Source organism: Chionomys nivalis, chromosome 1, assembly GCF_950005125.1.
Source record: "Chionomys nivalis chromosome 1, mChiNiv1.1, whole genome shotgun sequence".
Taxonomy (NCBI): Eukaryota; Metazoa; Chordata; class Mammalia; order Rodentia; family Cricetidae; genus Chionomys; species Chionomys nivalis.
The window spans coordinates 81,462,561-81,480,967 of NC_080086.1; the positions used below are offsets into that span (position 1 = coordinate 81,462,561).

Consider the following 18,407-nt stretch of genomic DNA (forward strand, 5'->3'; position numbering starts at 1 on the left):
TAATAAGTATCAAATAAAACCTCTACAAGTACAAAAAACTGGAAAAATCCCCTGTATTTTAACGAATTAGCATGGCATAAAGTTAGAATTCAACAAAAACAATGATTGCAGAAAGTCAACACACTCAAGAAAATTGAACAATGCTCAAATAAATGAACCCTGAACCAAAAAAGAAATAAAGAAAGAAATTAAATACATTTAAGAATTCAATGAAATTGGATATGCAACATACCCATACTTATAAGACACTTTGAAAGGAGCGCTAAGAGGAAAGTTCATAGAACTAAATGCCTACATAAATAACTTCGAGAAATCTTACACTAAAGACTTAACATCACACCTGCAAACTCTAGAACTAAAAAAGAAAATTCACCCTGGTGTAGTATGATGGAGGAAGGTCATTGGTTAATTAATAAAGAAACTGCTTGGCCTGATAGGTTAGAACATAGGTGGGTGGAGTAAACAGAACAAAATGCTGGGAGGAAGAGGAAGTGAGCTCAGACACCATGCTGCTGCTCCCCAGGGCAGACGCAATGCAGCCAGCTGCCAGGTCAGACATGCTGAACCTTTCCTGGTAAGCCACACAATCAATAAATGGCCTTGGTGATAGCCTGGGTTGTTTGGTGGTTTCCATGGGGCCCATTTGTCTAACAACTCAATTAGATATAACCTATTCCTTGTACTAGAATCTTCATTTTGGTGATTAGAGATGTTCAAAATTGTGGTTCTGTCTCCCCTGTTATTTGGTGACTTAATTTAGTTCACCTTCAGATGTATATGTATGTTTTTATTGCATTATGTTTCCATACAAAACCTCACAGGTTCCTTAGTTTTAGTTGTCTCCCTCCACATTCCCTTTCTTTCCCCACTCTTTTTTCCCTATTCCCATTCAACTCTCCCATTCTAACTCCTCCATCCATCCATCCATCCATCCATCCATCCATCCATCCGTCCATCCATCCAGCATCATCTATTCTACATGACCTTCCTAAGGAAATCTATGCATTTTCTCTATTCTTTTACTCTTTACCTAACCTCTGTGGTTATATAGATTGTAGCTTGCTTACCAATGACTTAACAGCTAAAATCCACATACAATCAAATGCATACTATGATTGTATTTCTGAGTCTGGATTGCCTCACTCAGAATCATTTTTTTTTCTAGTTTTATCCATTTACCAGCAAGTATCATGGTCTCATTATTTTTAATGACTGAGTAATATTCCAGTGTGTAAATATACATTTTTATTCATTCATCCATGGGTTAATCAAAATATGAGAATTAGCCAGTTAGAGGCTAGAGCAAGTGGGCCAAGCAGTGTTTAAAAGAATACAGTTTCCATGTAATTATTTCGGGGCATAAGCTAGCCAGGCAGCTGGGAGTTGGGTAGCAGGAATGCAGCCCGCAGCTCCCACTACAGTAGTAGACACCAAGAAATAATCAAATTGAGGGCTGAAATCAATACAACAGAAACAAAGAAAGCAATACAGAGAATCAATGAAAAAAGAGTGGTTCTTTGTGAAAATCAACATGACAAACAAACCCTTATCGACATAAACCAAAAGGCAGAGAGAATATGTAAGTTAACAAAACTGGATATGAAAATAGGGGAAATAACAACATACAAATAGGAAACCCAGTGAATCATCATGTCATACTTCAAGAACCTGTACACCACAATATTGGACAATTGTAAAGAAATGAGCAATTTTCTGGAAAAGTTCCTCACATCAAAATTAAATCAAAAACAGATAAATGATTTAATAGACTTATAAAACCTATGGAAATAGTAGTAGTCATCAAAAGCTTCACAACAAGAAAAAGTCCAGGATCAGATGGTTTCAGTACAGAATTCTACCAGAACTTCAAAGAGGAGCCAATACCAATACTCCTCAAATTGTTCTACAAAATAAAAACAGAAGATATATTGCCCATTGCCAAACTCCTCTTATGAGGTGACATTTACACTGATATCCAAAACAAAGCCATGCAAACAAGAAAGACAAGTACAGATCAATCTGCCTCATGAACATCAATGCAGAAGTACTCAATAAAATATTTGGCAAACACAATTCAAGAAGACATAAGAAAAATCACACACACATCCATAATTGATGGAGGAAGGTCACTGGCTAATAAAGAAAAAGTCTTGGCCCATCTGATAGGGCAGAAAATAGATAGGCGGAGAAAACAGAACAGAATGCTGGGAGGAAGAGGAAGTGAGCTCAGAAATCATGCAGTGCCTCAGATGCCAGGTCACTGCTCTCCAGGGCAGATGTGATGAAGCTCCGACTCAGGATGGACGTAGGCTAGAATCTTCCTTGTAAGCGCACCTCAAGGTGCTACACACATTAATAGAAATGGGCCAGGCAGTGTTTAAAAGAATACAGTTTGTGTGTTGTTATTTAGGGGCATAAGCTAGCCAGGCAGCCAGGAGCTGGGGCAGCAGGAACGCAGCCCGTAGCTCCCACTACAGAATGGCTGCCCAACGTGTGGACAACTATATCCACAGAAAGCCTGAGAAAGCTTGGGAAAGAATAGAGTACAGCACAGCTTCTTGGTAGCAGCAATTTCTCGGGTCTGCTCTGCTTGCCAGAGACAAGCAACTGCTCTCATCTAAGAGAGGCTTCCTGAGCTGCAAAACCCTGCAGCTCTTTTAAGAGGTCCTGCCACAAAACACTTAAACGGTGTTGATGAAAAGCTGAACGCATGCTTTTTGGTTTTCAGCCGTAGCAGGAAAAAACTGTGCCGTTTAAAAATGCCAGCTTTCTGGGCTGTCCTGCCAGGGCAAACTCTGACTGTTTGAGGCAAGAGGGCCGACTACAGAGAGAGGACTTGAGTGTTGTCTGTGAACATAATGCTGCAGCTTACTTGCTGGCAGGGACCTTGAAACGCCACAGAATTCCATGAGGCTGGAAAGCTAAGGAATGGGTTGGATCTAGCCAGCAAAGCCACGGCTTTAATCCTGCCCATATTGCTCAGTAATTTAAAGGCTCACGTCGTCAGAAAAAGAGAGAGAGAGATACAGTAAAGAGATTCAAAACAACAACAAAAAAACCTTTAAGTGATTTACAGTGTCTTTAAAAATATATTCAGGCTAAAAGTTCCAAAGTTCTTAAAAGTAAAAAAAGGAAGAAAGAGAGTAGTTGGGTGTGACAGTACACACCTTTAATCCCAACACTTCACTTGGGAGGCAGAGGGAGATTGACCTCTGTGACATCAAGGTGTGGTATCACACGCCTTTAATCCCAATGCCTGGGAGGCAGAGACAGGCGGATCTCTGAGAGTTCAAGGACAGCCTGGTCTACAGAGTTATTCCAGGTCAAAGATATACAGAGAACCTGTCTCAAAAAGCAAAAAGTTAAAAGTAAAAATAAATTAAATAGAGGTTAAAACAAAGCTGCACAAAGATGGAAAATACACAGAGAATCTTGATACTTTATGCTATTATGTTTTCTTTGAATTGTTTGAATGCTGAGGAAGGAGCAAGAGCTGCTAAAAGATATTTGTTTATAAATGCTGCTGAACTAATCCAAGATAGATATTTTGAAAATACCTTGACTTTAAAATTTGAATCTAAGGACATGATGCTTTGGAAAGGAGTTTCTTTTGTTTTCACAGAGGATGAGACTCTTTGGATTGCTTCTATCCCAATATGGTATGATAGACCACGCCCTCCTGAAAGGTTGCAGTGAACACCTTCAAAAAATTATTTTGCTCAACTGCTGATGGAGATGAACCTAACAGACAGGTTACAGCATAAAAGACCTAATTAACAGCACCCCTATACAGCAGGAAGCAGTTTGGAGAGAAATAACTGCACCCATATTCCGAAATATTGTTTATAACCGTTCTTTTACATTTAAAGGGGGAGATGATATAGGTATGAATAATTTGCATTGCTATATATTTTAAGGTCAATTTTGTTATATGTATATGTATTTCTGCTCTTGATTAAGGTATTATGATTGTGTAGTTCATGTAAAAACGTAATGTATATAGGTTGTTAATGGATAATCAATAATAGTCAAGTTTGTAGTCATGTTAGTTAAGATTTTCTAGATGTACATAGATGTATTTTAGATAGGCATTCTTCATATCTTTCAAAGACTACGGAACATGGCATTTAATGTTTTAATAACTTAGGGCTTTTCATGACAATGAGACACGTTTGCTCCTGGCAGCACCAATCTACTTCAAGAGGAAGATGGGCATCAAAGAGGCTCCTTACGGAATTTGATAGCCATTTGGGGAAGAAACTGCTCTTGCCTGGACTGTTGCATAAACTGGACACAAAGAACCCACAGAGAGAGGACTGCTGAACTTGCCTAAAGGTGAGATGGTGTTTCGGGGTTCCTGATTCATGAAAGAGTCTGCAAGACATTCTGTAGGACACAGTAGATTGTGACTGAACTGCCTTTGAAATTTCCTGCTTCATGGAAATGTCTGCTGGAAACTATGGGCCTGTAGGCCGAAGATATATGCCCCAATGGTACAGAGGAACTTTGGGTGACTGTCCAGGCAGCGAGATGTCTCTGTCATTTCTAGAGTTTTAGAAGTTGCTTATTTCTTGTTTACTTAGGTAGTATTATATCCTTCTGGACTTTTTGGTGGAGTTGAAGAATAGATAGATAGTTATAGTCTTCCTTAGTTATGATAAGCGATAAAGTAGATGTAAATATTGTAACGGTAATTCTTGCTTGATAACTATTTTGTTATATGCAATTTTGCTATGTTAAAGTTAAAGCCTTTCCTTTTTGTTTAAACAGAAAAAGAGGAAATGATGGAGGAAGGTCATTGGCTAATAAAAAAACTGCCTTGGCCCATCTGATAGGGCAGAAAATAGATAGGCGGAATAAACAGAACAGAATGCTGGGAGGAAGAGGAAGTGAGCTCAGAAATCATGCAGTGCCTCAGATGCCAGGTCACTGTTCTCCAGGGCAGACACGATGAAGCTCCGACCCAGGATGGATGTAGGCTAGAATCTTCCTGGTAAGCGCACCTCAAGGTGCTACACACATTAATAGAAATGGGCCAGGCAGTGTTTAAAAGAATACAGTTTGTGTGTTGTTATTTAGGGGCATAAGCTAGCCAGGCGGCTGGGAGCTGGGGCGGCAGGAACGCAGCCCGCAGCTCCCACTACACATAATCAAGCAGGCTTCATCCCAGAGATGAAGGAATGGTTCAACATACAAAAATCTATCAATGTAACTCATCATATAAATAACATGAAAAAACCACATGATCATTTCATTAGATGCTGAAAAAGCATTTGACAAAATTCAAAACCCCATCATGATTAAGGTATTGGAGAGATTAGTGTCATAAGGATCATATGCAAATATAATAAAAGCAAGCCGACAGCTAACATCAAATTAAATGGAGAGAAACAAAGCAATTCCACTAAAATCAGAAACAAGCAAGACTGTCTACTCTTTCCATATCTCTTCAACATAGTGCTTGGTATTCAATTAATAACCTTAAAGCAACATAAGGAGATCAAGGGGATCCAAATTGGAAAGGAAGAAGTCAAACTTTTTTAATTGCAGTTGACATGATAATGTACATAAGTGACCCCAAAAAACTCTATTAGAGAATTCCTACAGCTGATAAATACCTCCAGTGATGTTGCAGCATAGAAGATCAACTCAAAAAATCAGTAGCCCTCCTATACACAAAGGATAAAGAAGCTGAGAAGGAAATTAGAGAAACATCACCTTTCACAATAGCTACAAATATAAAGTATCTTGGAATAAAACTAAGCAAAGAATTGAAAATCCTGTTTGACAAGAACTTTAAGTCTTTAAAAAAAGAAAATGAAGAATACATCAGAAAATGGAAAAATCTCCCATGCTCTTGGATAGGAAGGATCAACATAGTAAAAATGGCAATTCTACCAAAAGCAATCTATAGATTCAATGCAATCCCCATGAAAATTCCAACAGAATTTTTCACAGATCTTGAGAACAATAATTAACTTTATATTGAAAAACAAAAACTCAGGATAGCCAAAATAATCCTATACAATAAAGGAACTTCCGGAGGCATTACCATCCCTGATATCAAGCCCTATCACAGAGCTACAGTAATGAAAACAGCTTGATATTGGCATAAAAACAGAGATGTTGACCAATGGAATCAAATCGAAGACTTGGATTTAATCTAAACACTTTTGAATACCTGATTTTTGACCAAAAAACTAAAATTATACAATGGAAAACAGAAAGCATCATCAACAAATTGTGCTGTCATAACTGGTAGTCAACCTGTAGAAAAATGAAAATATATCCGTATCTATCACCATTCACAAAACTGAAGTCCAAATGTATTAAAGACGTCGATATAAATCTGACCCCACTAAACCTTATAGAAGACAAAGTGGGAAGTAGCCTTCAATGCATGGGCACATGAGACCACCTCATAAGTATAACACCGGTGGCACAGACAATAAGAGCAACAATGAATAAATGGGACCTCCTGAAACTGAGAAACTTCTGTAAAGCAAAAGACATAGTCAATAAGACAAAATGGCAGCCTACTGAATGGGAGATCTTCACAACAAGAAATTAGACATTAAATTCTAAATAACCCAATTAAAAATGGTGTAGTGAACTAAACAGACTTCTCAACAGAAGTATTTCAAATGGTGAAAAGATATGTAAGGACATGTTCAACATCCTTAGCTATCAGGAAAATTCAAATCAAAACAAATTTGAGATACTTTCTTACACCTGTAAGAATGGCTAAAATAAAAAACAAGAGTGAAAAGATATGAATTAAGGGGAATACTCATTCATTGCTGATGGGAAGGCAAACTTGTTTAACCACTTTGGAAATCAGTGTAGCAGTTTCTCAAAAAAATGGGAGTCAACCTACCTCAGGATCCAGCAATACCACTCTTGGGATTATACCCAAACCCAAAAGATTTTCTTTCTTTCTTTCTTTTTTTTTTTCTTTTTTTTTGATTTTCGAGACAGGATTTCTCCATAGCTTTTGGTTCCTGTCCTGGAACTAGCTTTTCTAGACCAGGCTGGCCTCGAACTCACAGAGATCCGCCTGCCACTGCCTCCCAAGTGCTGGGATTAAAGGCGTGTGCCACCACTGCCCGGCCCAAAAGATTTTCAATCATACTACAACAGTATTTGTTCAACTATGTTCATAGCAGCATTATTTGTAATAGCCAGAACCTGGAAATAACCTAAATGCCCCCAATGGAAGAATGGATAAAGAAAGTGTGGAATATATACATATTAGAGTACTACTCAGCGGTAAAAAAGCAATGACATCTTGAATTTTGCATGCAAATGGATGGAATTAGAAAACACTATCCTGAGTGAGGTAACCCAGACCCCCAAAAATGATTATGGTATGTACTCACTCATAAGCAGACTCTAGCCATAAACAAAGGACATTGAACCTAGACTTCATGATTCTAGAGATGCTAAGTAATAAGGTGAACCCAAAGAAAAACATATATAGACCGACCTAAAAATTGGAAACCGACAGGCTCGCCTGACAAAATTGGGAGCATTGGGGTGGGAGGTAGAAGGAAAGGGAGGAGAAGTGGAGGGGGAAGGGAGAGGGTTGGAGAGAACTTGAGGGAATGGGATAGTTGAGATGGAGGAAAGACAGATATGAGAGCAAGAAAAGAGATATCTTGAATGAGAGCTCCAAGAAACCTGGCTCTAGAAAAATTCCCAGGTTTTACAAGGATGACCCCAGCTAAGATCCTAAGCAATAGAGCAGAGGGTGCCTCACCGGCCTTGCGCTGTAGTTAAACGGATGATTATCTTAAATATCACCATAGAACCTTCGTCCAACAACAGATGGAAACAGAGGCAGAGACCCACATGGAAACACTGGACTGAGCTTCCAAGGTCCAGTTGAAGAGTAGTATGAGCAAGGAAGACAAGACCATGTCGGGTTCACCCACTGATACAATTTGCCTGAGCTAATGAGAGCTCTCCAACTCCAACTGGACTGGCAGTGAACAAGCATGGGATCAAACTGCTCCCTCTGAATGTGTTTGACAGTTGGGGCAGACTGAGGGGCCAATGAAAATTGTACCAGGATTTGTCTCTACTGTATGTACTGTCTTTTTGGAATCCTATTCTCTTTGGATGCATACCTTGCTCAACCTGGATATATTAGGAAAGGCTTTGGACTTTCCACAGGGAAGGATACCTTGCCCTCTATTAAGATCGAAGATGGTGGTGGGGAGGGTGTTTGTAGGGATTGGGAGGAGGGCAGGAAGTGGGAATTTGGATTGGTATTTTTTAAGTAATAAAATAAAATAATTAAAAAATAAAATAAAAAACATACAGTTGTATATTACCTCTATTTAAGTCATAGTACTTAAACATCCACAAACAGCACTTCTACCTCACTATTAGACCATGGTTAGGTGTCCTAGTAAGTTGCCTTGTTACCCATATACACACGATGAACTTTCTCATCTTCCCTACCTAATATTTACCTTGATTATTCCCTTGAATAAATGAGATTTGATCAGAATTCTGTTTTGTCTCCATCTCCTGTGCCTCTGGTCCTTTTCCATTCTAGCTCACTCCCCAGGACCTCCGTTGCCATACCCACAGGCCCGGCAAAGTGGCACCTAATATGGGGCTTGAGTGTGGGGAATTTAGTGAATAATGCTGTTCAGAGATGCAGGCATAAAGTGAAGTACAGTTAAGAGGAAGAGAAATACAGGAGCCTGCTGTGTCTTCTTAAGCTTGGTAAGTAGAACAGCGATTATGGGACAAGCAATTACTTAGCATGAAATTAGACAAGGGGAATAAGTTAAAATTAAACAGTCATGTGAATTATTTGACTATATTAAAGATGTTTGTCCCTAGTTTCTGACTGATGAGACTATAGATGAGGAAAAATGAAGAGAGTCAGAGAAGCTCTCAAAGAACATTATCAAACATTTGAACCAGAAAAAAATTCCTGTAATTTCCTTTTCTTTTTGGAATTTAATTGATGAACTTTTGTCTCAGAGGTATCAAGATTCTGTAGTTGCAAATGCTTCTGAGACAGGAGAAGAAATATTATTAAAACATAAGTTAGACAAGATAGACAAAAGGAAACTTTATCAAAAGAATGACACACAAGGTATCAAAAGGATAAGGCAAAAGAAGGTGAGAACTTTATGTCCTTTGATAGTGATGTTGAAATATCTGACAAAAAAAATTCAAACTTAGAGGCTCCTAAAAGCCTTCCCTACAGGAAATTAAGGAATCAAATAAAGATTCTCTCCCCACATCAAAGACAAAAGCACAAAAAACCTCCAAGAGTTAGATATAAGGTTAAGTAACTATATCCAGCTTTAAAAGAATTCCTTCACAAACAAAATGATCTGAGTGAGGTGGACTCATATGATTTAGAGGATGAAGCACCCAGATTTCATAATTCAGATGGGTCATCACTTGCCTATCACTCTCTGGCATATAGCTCAGTCCCAACAGCACCTCCACTGGCTTGTTCAGTAGTGGACCCCCAAAAGGAACTTTGTGATAAAATAAAATTCTTAAGAGAATAGATAAAATTGGAACAGGAACAACAGGATTTAATTAACCAATTGAAGGAATTAAAAATAGGAAAAACCAATAATGAAGTCCATGGGACAGTTGGCTTAACCATCAGACACCCATGTGAGGGGCTACACCCACCCTCTCTCCTGAAATAAATCACTAGAAATGGATGATCTAGAAGCTTTCCTCGAAACAGAAACTGTATGCTCAGGGAACAGTGTGTAAATTTTGATTTTAAACTGATTAAGGAATTAAAATTAGCTGTTTTACAACATGGAACTATAGCTCCTTACACCACAGCGATTGTTGAGTTTGTGGCTTATGCCTGGAGACTGGCAAACTCCAGATAGAGCAACCCTCAGTGGAGATGACTAGCATTCTGAAATAAATATGCTACTGTTTATACAATGTGTATGTCTAAAACTTCTGTTTTCACAAAGCCAAGGAATTCTTGTGAGTTCCAGGGAGCTTAGCCGAGGAATCCAACATAAACATGTCAGATACATCCCCATCAAGTCCCTGGTCCTAAATTTGTTTTCCTTAATTTAACTTTGTCCTCTGTTCTGACAATACCTTAAACAGGTGTAAGGGACACCAGATATTTCCATACCGCAAACACTGGACAGGAGCAAAGAACCAGCTATGCTAGGATGTGGCCAGCATCCAGCCATCTCAGGTTCTTCCCAAAGACAACACACACAAATAAGCTGGAAGAAGTTTTGAGAATCTGTCAATCCAATTCCTTTAACCTGTGGTACCTAACCTCGCACCTTCTTATTATAAAAAAAAAGAGATGTAATGTAATGATCGTTCTGTCTTTTTTAAAAAGACAAATCACACCTACTCCCTGCCCCATCTTCTATGGCAGGCTGATTTTCACCCTCAGCCTGAGTTCTCTTTTTTGTCTCCCTCTCAGAGAGGCAGCTTCCATCTCTCTTTTCTATCCTCTCATTCTCTCTCATCTTCTTCCATTCTACCTTCCCCTCCATAACTCACTGAATAAATATCCAACCTCCCTCTGCATGGCATGCCTATGCATGTCCGTGTTGCCCACTGCAGTTTGTCTCCCTGCCCTGGACCAGCCACAGCTCAGGGACCTGCAGCCCTCCCTGCCAGGCACTGGCTGCTCTCATGGCCTGCTGCTGCCACCACAGTGGCCCTCTACCACCCCTTGGGGACCTGCGGCATTTCTGCTGCCTGTCACTGTAGGGGATCTGGCAGTATTTTTAATAATCCATTACACTATCTCCTTTGGATGTCTAGTTTGTTGAGGCAAGCAAAGAAATTGCCAGCCTGTATTAACACAGGCTGGAAATGGATGGACCTTGGATATGTTAATTGGCGAAGGTAATTATGCTACTACTGATGCTCAAAGTCAATATGCTGTAGGACTAATGTGGCATGTCAGTTGGTTATCCATCCATATAAAAGAAAATGGACCTGACAGGATATATAAGCCTTTGCTCAGACATAGGAGCTGCCTGTCAGCAAGGTCTTACAATGGCTGCTGTGATGCAGGGATTTACTGTAAATCAGTTATTGTCACAACAAAATAAGAGTAAATGTTTTAATTGTGAAGAATTTGGACATTTTGCCAGGGATTGCAAAAATAATAAAATTGGTGCCACAAGAACATCTATTCCAGGTCTGTGAACCTGATGTAAAAGAGGAAAACATTGGGCTAGTAAATGTAAGTATAAGAGGGATGTCCAGGGTCAACCTCTGAACCAGGGAAACAGGAACAGAATACAACCCCAGGACTCCCAAACCCAAACAAGCCTTTGGGACAATCAGTTTTGTTTCAGCAAACAACAATCCATTCCAAACCTCTTCAGAGCACAGGAGCACAGGACTGGAGCTTAGTTCCACCACCCATACAGTATTAACGCCTGAGATGGGAGTTCAAGTCCTCTCCATAGGCATTTTTGGCACTTTACCAAAAGATACTGTTGGTTTTATAGGTCACACCATCTCTACCATCAAGGCCCTTCAAGTATTCCCAGGAGTTATTGATAATGATTATCTGGGAGAAATTAAAGTTATGATGTCATCCCCCAAAAAATATTATCACAGACCCTTCCAGACAGAGATTTGCTCAATACTACTTCTTCCCTTACTACCCACTTCAAATAAAGTTGTGAGTAATTCTAGAAACAATAAAGGTTTCTGGTCTTCATATGTCTATTGGTCAGAAGTAATATTTGCACAAAAACCTCATATGAGTTTATGGTTAGATGAAAAGAAGTTTTCAGGATTGATAGACACAGGTGTGGATGTCACAATCATCAAAAAGGAAAAATGACCTGATACATAGTGTCTAGATGCTACCATAACTCATTTAAAGGGTATAGGTCAGAGCCAACATCTTCAAAAGTTCAAAAATCTTAAAATGGAGAGACCAAGAAGGCAGCCAAGGCAACATTCAATCTTACATAGTTTCAGGACTGCCTATCAACCTTTGGGGCTGTGGCTTACTTTCTCAATTAGGGATCATTGTGTGCAGTCCTAATGAGATTGTCACCATGAAAATGTCTTAAAATGGATATGCCCCAGGCAAGGGACTTGAATAAAACAGTTCTATAATGCTGCAACTTCTTGAGGCCATGCTCAGAACTCCCAGAGTGGGACTAGGACATTTTCATAGGGGCCATTGATGCTCCTATTACCCATACTGACAAAATCACATATATGACTAATGATCCAGTATGGGTCAATCAATGGCCCCTCTCTTAAAAAAAAAAAAAAAAACCTGCCTGCCACTCAATGTCTGGTATAGGAGCAGCTACAAGCTGGCCATATTATTCCTAGCAATTCCCCCTGGAACACACCAGTGTTTGTTATTGAAAAGAAGTCAGGAAAATGGCGCCTTCTACAAGATCTTAGAGCAGTCAATAAAACTATGGTATTAATGTGGGCCTTGCAACCAGGCCTTCCCTCACTTGTCACTATACCATTAGGGTATTTTAAAATGATTGTAGATTTAAAGGATTGTTTTTTCACTATTCCATTACACCTTGAGGATCAAAAACATTTTGCCTTCAGTCTGCCTTCTCTTAATTTTCAAGCACTCATGCAATGATATCAATGGTGTATTCTCCCCAAGTCATGGCAAATCATCCCATTCTGTGTCAGTCAATCTTTTGTAGCTTCAGCTATGCAATCTGTACAAGAGTGTTGGCTTCAAATGTATACAATTCATTACATGGATGACATATGAATAGCTGTAGAGAAGTTCTAAAATGCTATGATGAGCTTAAACTAGCTTTACAAAACAGAGGATTAGAAATAGCAACTGATAAAGTACAACTTAAAGATCCATATACTTATTTAGGTTTTCAGATAAGAGGGTCTAAAATTTCCTCTCAAAAACTTAAATTAAGATTAGATAAACTTGATGTAGATGGGTCTTCTATCTACCTGTTGTTTCATTGGTTAATTAATAAAGAAACTGCTTGGCCCTTTAATAGGACAAAAAATTAGGTAGGCGGAGTAGACTGAACAGAATGCTGGGAGAAAGAAGCCAAGTCAGGCAGTCGCCATGACTCTCCTCTCCAAGACAGACGCAGGTTAAGATGTTTCCTGGTAAGCCACCACCCCGTGGTGCTACACAGATTATAAGAAATGGGTTAATCAAGATATGAGAATCAGCCAATAAGAGGCTGAAACTAATGGGCCAAGTAGTGTTTAAAAGAATACAGTTTCTGTGTATTTTGGTTAAAGCGAGCCAGGTGGTGGGAAGCGACCTGCCACACATTCTACATAAACTTAAAACCTTAAATGATTTTCAAAAACCCCTTGGTGATATCAATTTGCTTATGCTGTATCTTAAACTTTGCAAATATGATTTAAAACCTCTCTATGATATTTTACATGGGAATGCTTGTCCTGTCTCACCTTGTGAGCTCATGCCAGAAGAGAGAAAAGCCATAAGAATTATAAAACAAGCCATTCAGTCTCAATCAATTAACTTCAAGGATTATAATCAACCATTAATATATATTATATGCAAGATTGTCCTTTCCCCAACTGCAGTTTTTTTGGCAAACTGCACCATTAATGTGGGGTCACTTGCCTGCTACTTCTAAGTGTGTCCTTGGTCCCTATTATCAAGCTGTATCTGACCTCATTGTTATAGGAAGAAAACAGGGAAAACATTTCTTTGAAAAAACCTGATGTCATTAAACAGCTGTATACTAAAGAACAGATTGATTGGCTTATGCAAACAATGGATATTTTGGCCCTTAGCTTTAGCCTCTTACAGCAGCATTTTAGATAACCATTATTTTCCTGATAAATTCATATATTTTACCAATAGACACTAATTTATTTTTCCTAAAGTCACATTCCTAGACCCTATACCAAATTCCTTCTTGGTTTTTACTGATGACTCTTCCATTGGAATTGCTGCCTATGTTTGGAATAATCAAACCACCCAGTTCCAGACTGCAGGTTCTTTGGCACAAATTATAGAATTACAAGCTGTTATTGCAGTCTTCTCAGCCTTTTCAAATCAGTCTATAAACATTTACATAAATAGCATTTACCTTGCTCACTCTGTGCCACTACTAGAAACTGGGGGACAAATAAAAGATACTTCTCAGGATGGAAAGCTTTTTTTTTAGGAATTACAGATTTGAATCAGAAAAAGAATTTTCCCATTCATGTTTCCCAAAACCCCTTGTTGAGGGTAATCAATGTGCTGACATGGCCACTCGTACACAACTCTTTGTTATGAAGACAAGTCAACTCTACTCAACAAATAGAAACAGATTATGATCCTGCATATACTAGTGCTGCCTTTTCTGCGTTTTGTAAATAACCCTAATATCTCCCATTTTATGGGGATTCCTTATTACCCCCAGGGACAAGGCATAGTTGAAAGAGCACACCTCACGCTCAAATTACCACTGATAAAATAAAGAAGGGAGAATGGTACCCAACAAGTGTGTCACCCAGAGACATCCTATCTCATGCCCTATTTATCCTCAATTTTTTTCGAATTGGACACTGATCGACGATAAGCTGCCAACTCCTTTTGACACACAGAAACTCAAAAGCAATTTGCCATGGTACTGTGGAAGATCCCATTGATAATTCCTGGCATGAGTCAGACTGGGTCCTTATCTGGGAACGAGGGTCAGTATGCATTTATTCCAAAAACATAAAATCTGCTAAATGGCTTTCTGAATGCCTAGTTAAACAAACTGATAAAATACAAAATAATGAAAATAATGATCTAACAAAATTTAGGAATGAAGTGTTTCCCTGGGAACAAATAATTTTAAATTTCAGAAAAAGAAAATGAAGAGATGGACCATACTACAAGAAATATTGCTGCCTCTGATGGCTTCGGCTGAAGGAGTAGTTGGGCCACCGGCAAATACCCAAGACCTAATACAAGCTTTATTTTGCCCTCCTTGTGAATGTCATGGAGGCATTAGCAACTTGCCCCCTGCCTCCTTCCCATTAGCAGCCTTGCTTGGCTTATTATTTTTCTTTCACTACGATCTTTTAAGTTAATTGCATTTATGAAACAATAGGTGAATGAGGCAACTAAAATGAAAACTATACAGGTCCATGATCATAAACTGGACATGGGTGACATTGAAAAATATGAGAATGTTTAGCAGGTAAGCTCATGTACTTGAGGTACCCAGACAATTGACTTTAAACTTGGTATGCAGGGCTCTATAGCCAGAGATGGGTAACAGAATACCCATCTGTATAGCTATGTTAAACATGTCACCTAAGACAGGAACAGAACCAAAAGCTATTCTGTCTTCCTATGATAAGTAAGGATGGGACTACAGGAGCTCCTCTGACCAAAGACAGGAATAGCTCCAAAGTGAGTTTCAGCTTTTAAAAATCAGGGAGACTTACTGCTCCCTGAATCAGTTTTGCCCACCCTGTTGTGCTTGGCTTCTCCTGATGTTCTGATTTGTCAAATACTAATTCTGCAAGGAGTTATTTCTCAATTATTACTGTGTTCTGAACATTCAGACTTTTCTGCATGTTGCAGTTAGAGACTTTTCACCTGACCATTAGACCATGGTTAGGTTGCCTAGTAAGTTGCCTTGTTACACATATACACACAAAGAACTTTCCCATTCCCTACCCTATATTTACCTTGATTATTCCCTTGATCAGAATTCTATCTTGTCTATTTCTCTTGTGTCTCTTGTCCTTCCCATTCTCTCTCCCCTGCCCCCAGGGTCTGTGTTGACTTAGCTGCATACCTGGGCAAATGATGACTGAACTTACCTAAAGGTGAGATGGCTAGGAAATGAGTCTGAGGAGCCAGGAAACAAATAACTGGCCCCAACAGAGGACATAGAAATTCCACAAAAAGCTACAGCTCAATCCTTTTATACAAAGTTGTCAAAAATGTCAGAGAAAATGCAGACTCATCTATAAATGTTGCTATCAAAACTAGATATCTAACCAACAATAAGGCAATTAATTTTGATATCCCACTTGATATAAAAAGTAACTCAAGCCGGGCGGTGGTGGAGCACGCCTTTAATCCCAGCACTTGGGAGGCAGAGGCAGGAGGATCTCTGTGAGTTCGAGACCAGCCTGGTCTACAAGAGCTAGTCCCAGGACAGGCTCCAAAACCACAGAGAAACCCTGTCTCGAAAAACCAAAAAAAAAAAAAAAGTAACTCAAAATAGATCAACTATATATTGGTATAACAATTAAAATAATAATTGATAGAAGAAAATAGTTAAAGACATACTATCTGTGAGTATTTGCTAGCTCTGGTCAGCACTATTGAACTTGTAAAATAATGAGTAGTTTAGGAATGTTAATCATTTGTGGATATTTGTTTTCCATTTTTAATGCCAGGTGCCTGTCACATGTGATGTGAAGACAACCCAGACTCTATTTTTCCACTTTACATTTCTGGGAGAAAACATTACCCAAACTTGACAGATGAGTGAGGAAAGTGATTGTTTATTAGCTTAGTATCAGCAGAAGCAAGAGAAACCTCCCATGCACAACTTGGTAGATAAAGTCCCATCAAAGAGCAGTGGCAGTGGATCTGGTACAAAGTATTCTTATGGGTTCCCTCACACACTCCCTTGTACACCTAGCCACAGTTCTGTTCATATTGGGGTTCACCAGTTAGCCCCATATTCTAGCACCATATGTCGGTGACGGCTCCATGTTGGGCACCATATATCAACAAAAAACAACTCTTACCAGGGTATGGGCAAGGGGATTTAGATATATTAGTAAAGAATATGAAGAAAAAAAATAATGAAACAGCAACCATAAAAAATACAGGGAGAGCATTCCTCTGACTTTTGAAATTGCCCATGATTAATTATCCATATACTACTACACTGGAAAACAAAAGCAAGAATATAAGAAAAGACTTCTTTAACATGATTCAAAAGACAACTTGAACAGTCAATTATTTTAATACTTTGAGGCATCAAGTCATTAGCATTATGTTGTTTGGGAACTAAGGCCACTCTAGACCAAGAATCCCAAAGGCAACCACTCTACAGGTAACCTCATATTATCAAAAAAAGGAGGAAAAGTATATGTGGATATCCTGAATATCTGTCAGGATAAAAACAGGCTCTAATTTTGGGCCTTCACAGGCAGTTGAGAGGGAGCCTTCATGTCTGCTGTAATTTGATATAGAATAACATCACAACAGGGTATTACTAGACTATTAAATTCTCAGCGAGTGAAATGAACAGATATTAATCCAGAGTATGTGTTCTCCAGTTTGTACTGTGACCTGATAATAAATTACATCAAGACAGAGTATGAATAGAAAATTAATAAGTTCTCAGTATGTGAATGCATACTAATCCTGAGTATCTGTTCTCCAGTATGTATTCGTTTGTTCTTTTGTAGACGTTTTGACATGTAAAATTTTGACCACAATGAGTACATTCATAGGTTTTCTCACCAATACAGATTCTTTAATATATTTGAAAACTATTGTGACATTAAATTTTGTAACACACTAAATGCATTCATAGAATTTCTCTCCAGCATATGTTCTTTTATACCTTCAAAGACCATTGAGATATGCAAAGAATTTATCACACTGATTACATTCATAAGTTTCTTTAAGGTATGTGTTCTTTTATGCATTTCAAGATGACTGTGACACACAAAGGCTTTACATTATTGATTACATACACTTGAAAATAACTACTACATGCAAAGCATTGCCACATTGATTAGTCAGATTTTCTCTCCAGTCTGAGTTCTCATATGTATAAGGAGATGGTTGTGATGTTAAAAGACTTTACCACACTGAGTACATTCACAGGGTTTCTCTCAAGCATGTGCTCTTTTATGCATCAGAGGATGACCATGCCATTCAAAGGCTTTCGATCTGATTATATGCATAGGGTTTCTCTGCAGCATATATTATTTTATGCCTTTGAAGAACATTGCGATATCCAAAGGATTTATCACATTGATCACATTTATATGGTTTCTCTCCAGTATGTATTCTTTTATGCATTACAAGATTACTTTGGCATGTAAAGGCTTTACCACACTGATTACATTCATAGGGTTTCTGTCCAGTATGTGTTCCTTTATGCTGCTGAAGACCACTGTGATATAAAAAGGCTTTAGGACATTGATTGCATTCATAGGGTTTCTCTCCAGTATGTGTTCTTTTATGTATTTGAAGGTGACTCTGACATGTAAAGGCTTTACCACATTGATTACATTCAAAGGGTTTCTTTCCAGTATGTGTTCTTTTATGCCTTTGAAGATCACCATGACATGCAAAGGCTTTACCACACTGATCATATTCATAAGGTTTCTCTCCTGTATGTGTTTGTTTATGCAATCGAAGATGACTATTACATGCAAAGGTTTTCCACACTGATTAC

The 18,407-nt window shown here is 38.6% G+C and overlaps 2 protein-coding genes across 5 annotated transcripts in view; both read right to left on the bottom strand.

Moving 5' to 3' along the window:
- LOC130870613 (zinc finger protein 431-like) overlaps positions 1-18,407 on the bottom strand; it is a 129,060-nt gene that overhangs the window by 81,868 nt on the left and 28,785 nt on the right. The window lies entirely within an intron of this gene.
- Positions 1-18,407, bottom strand: part of LOC130870673 (zinc finger protein 431-like) — an 80,199-nt gene that overhangs the window by 32,923 nt on the left and 28,869 nt on the right. The window lies entirely within an intron of this gene.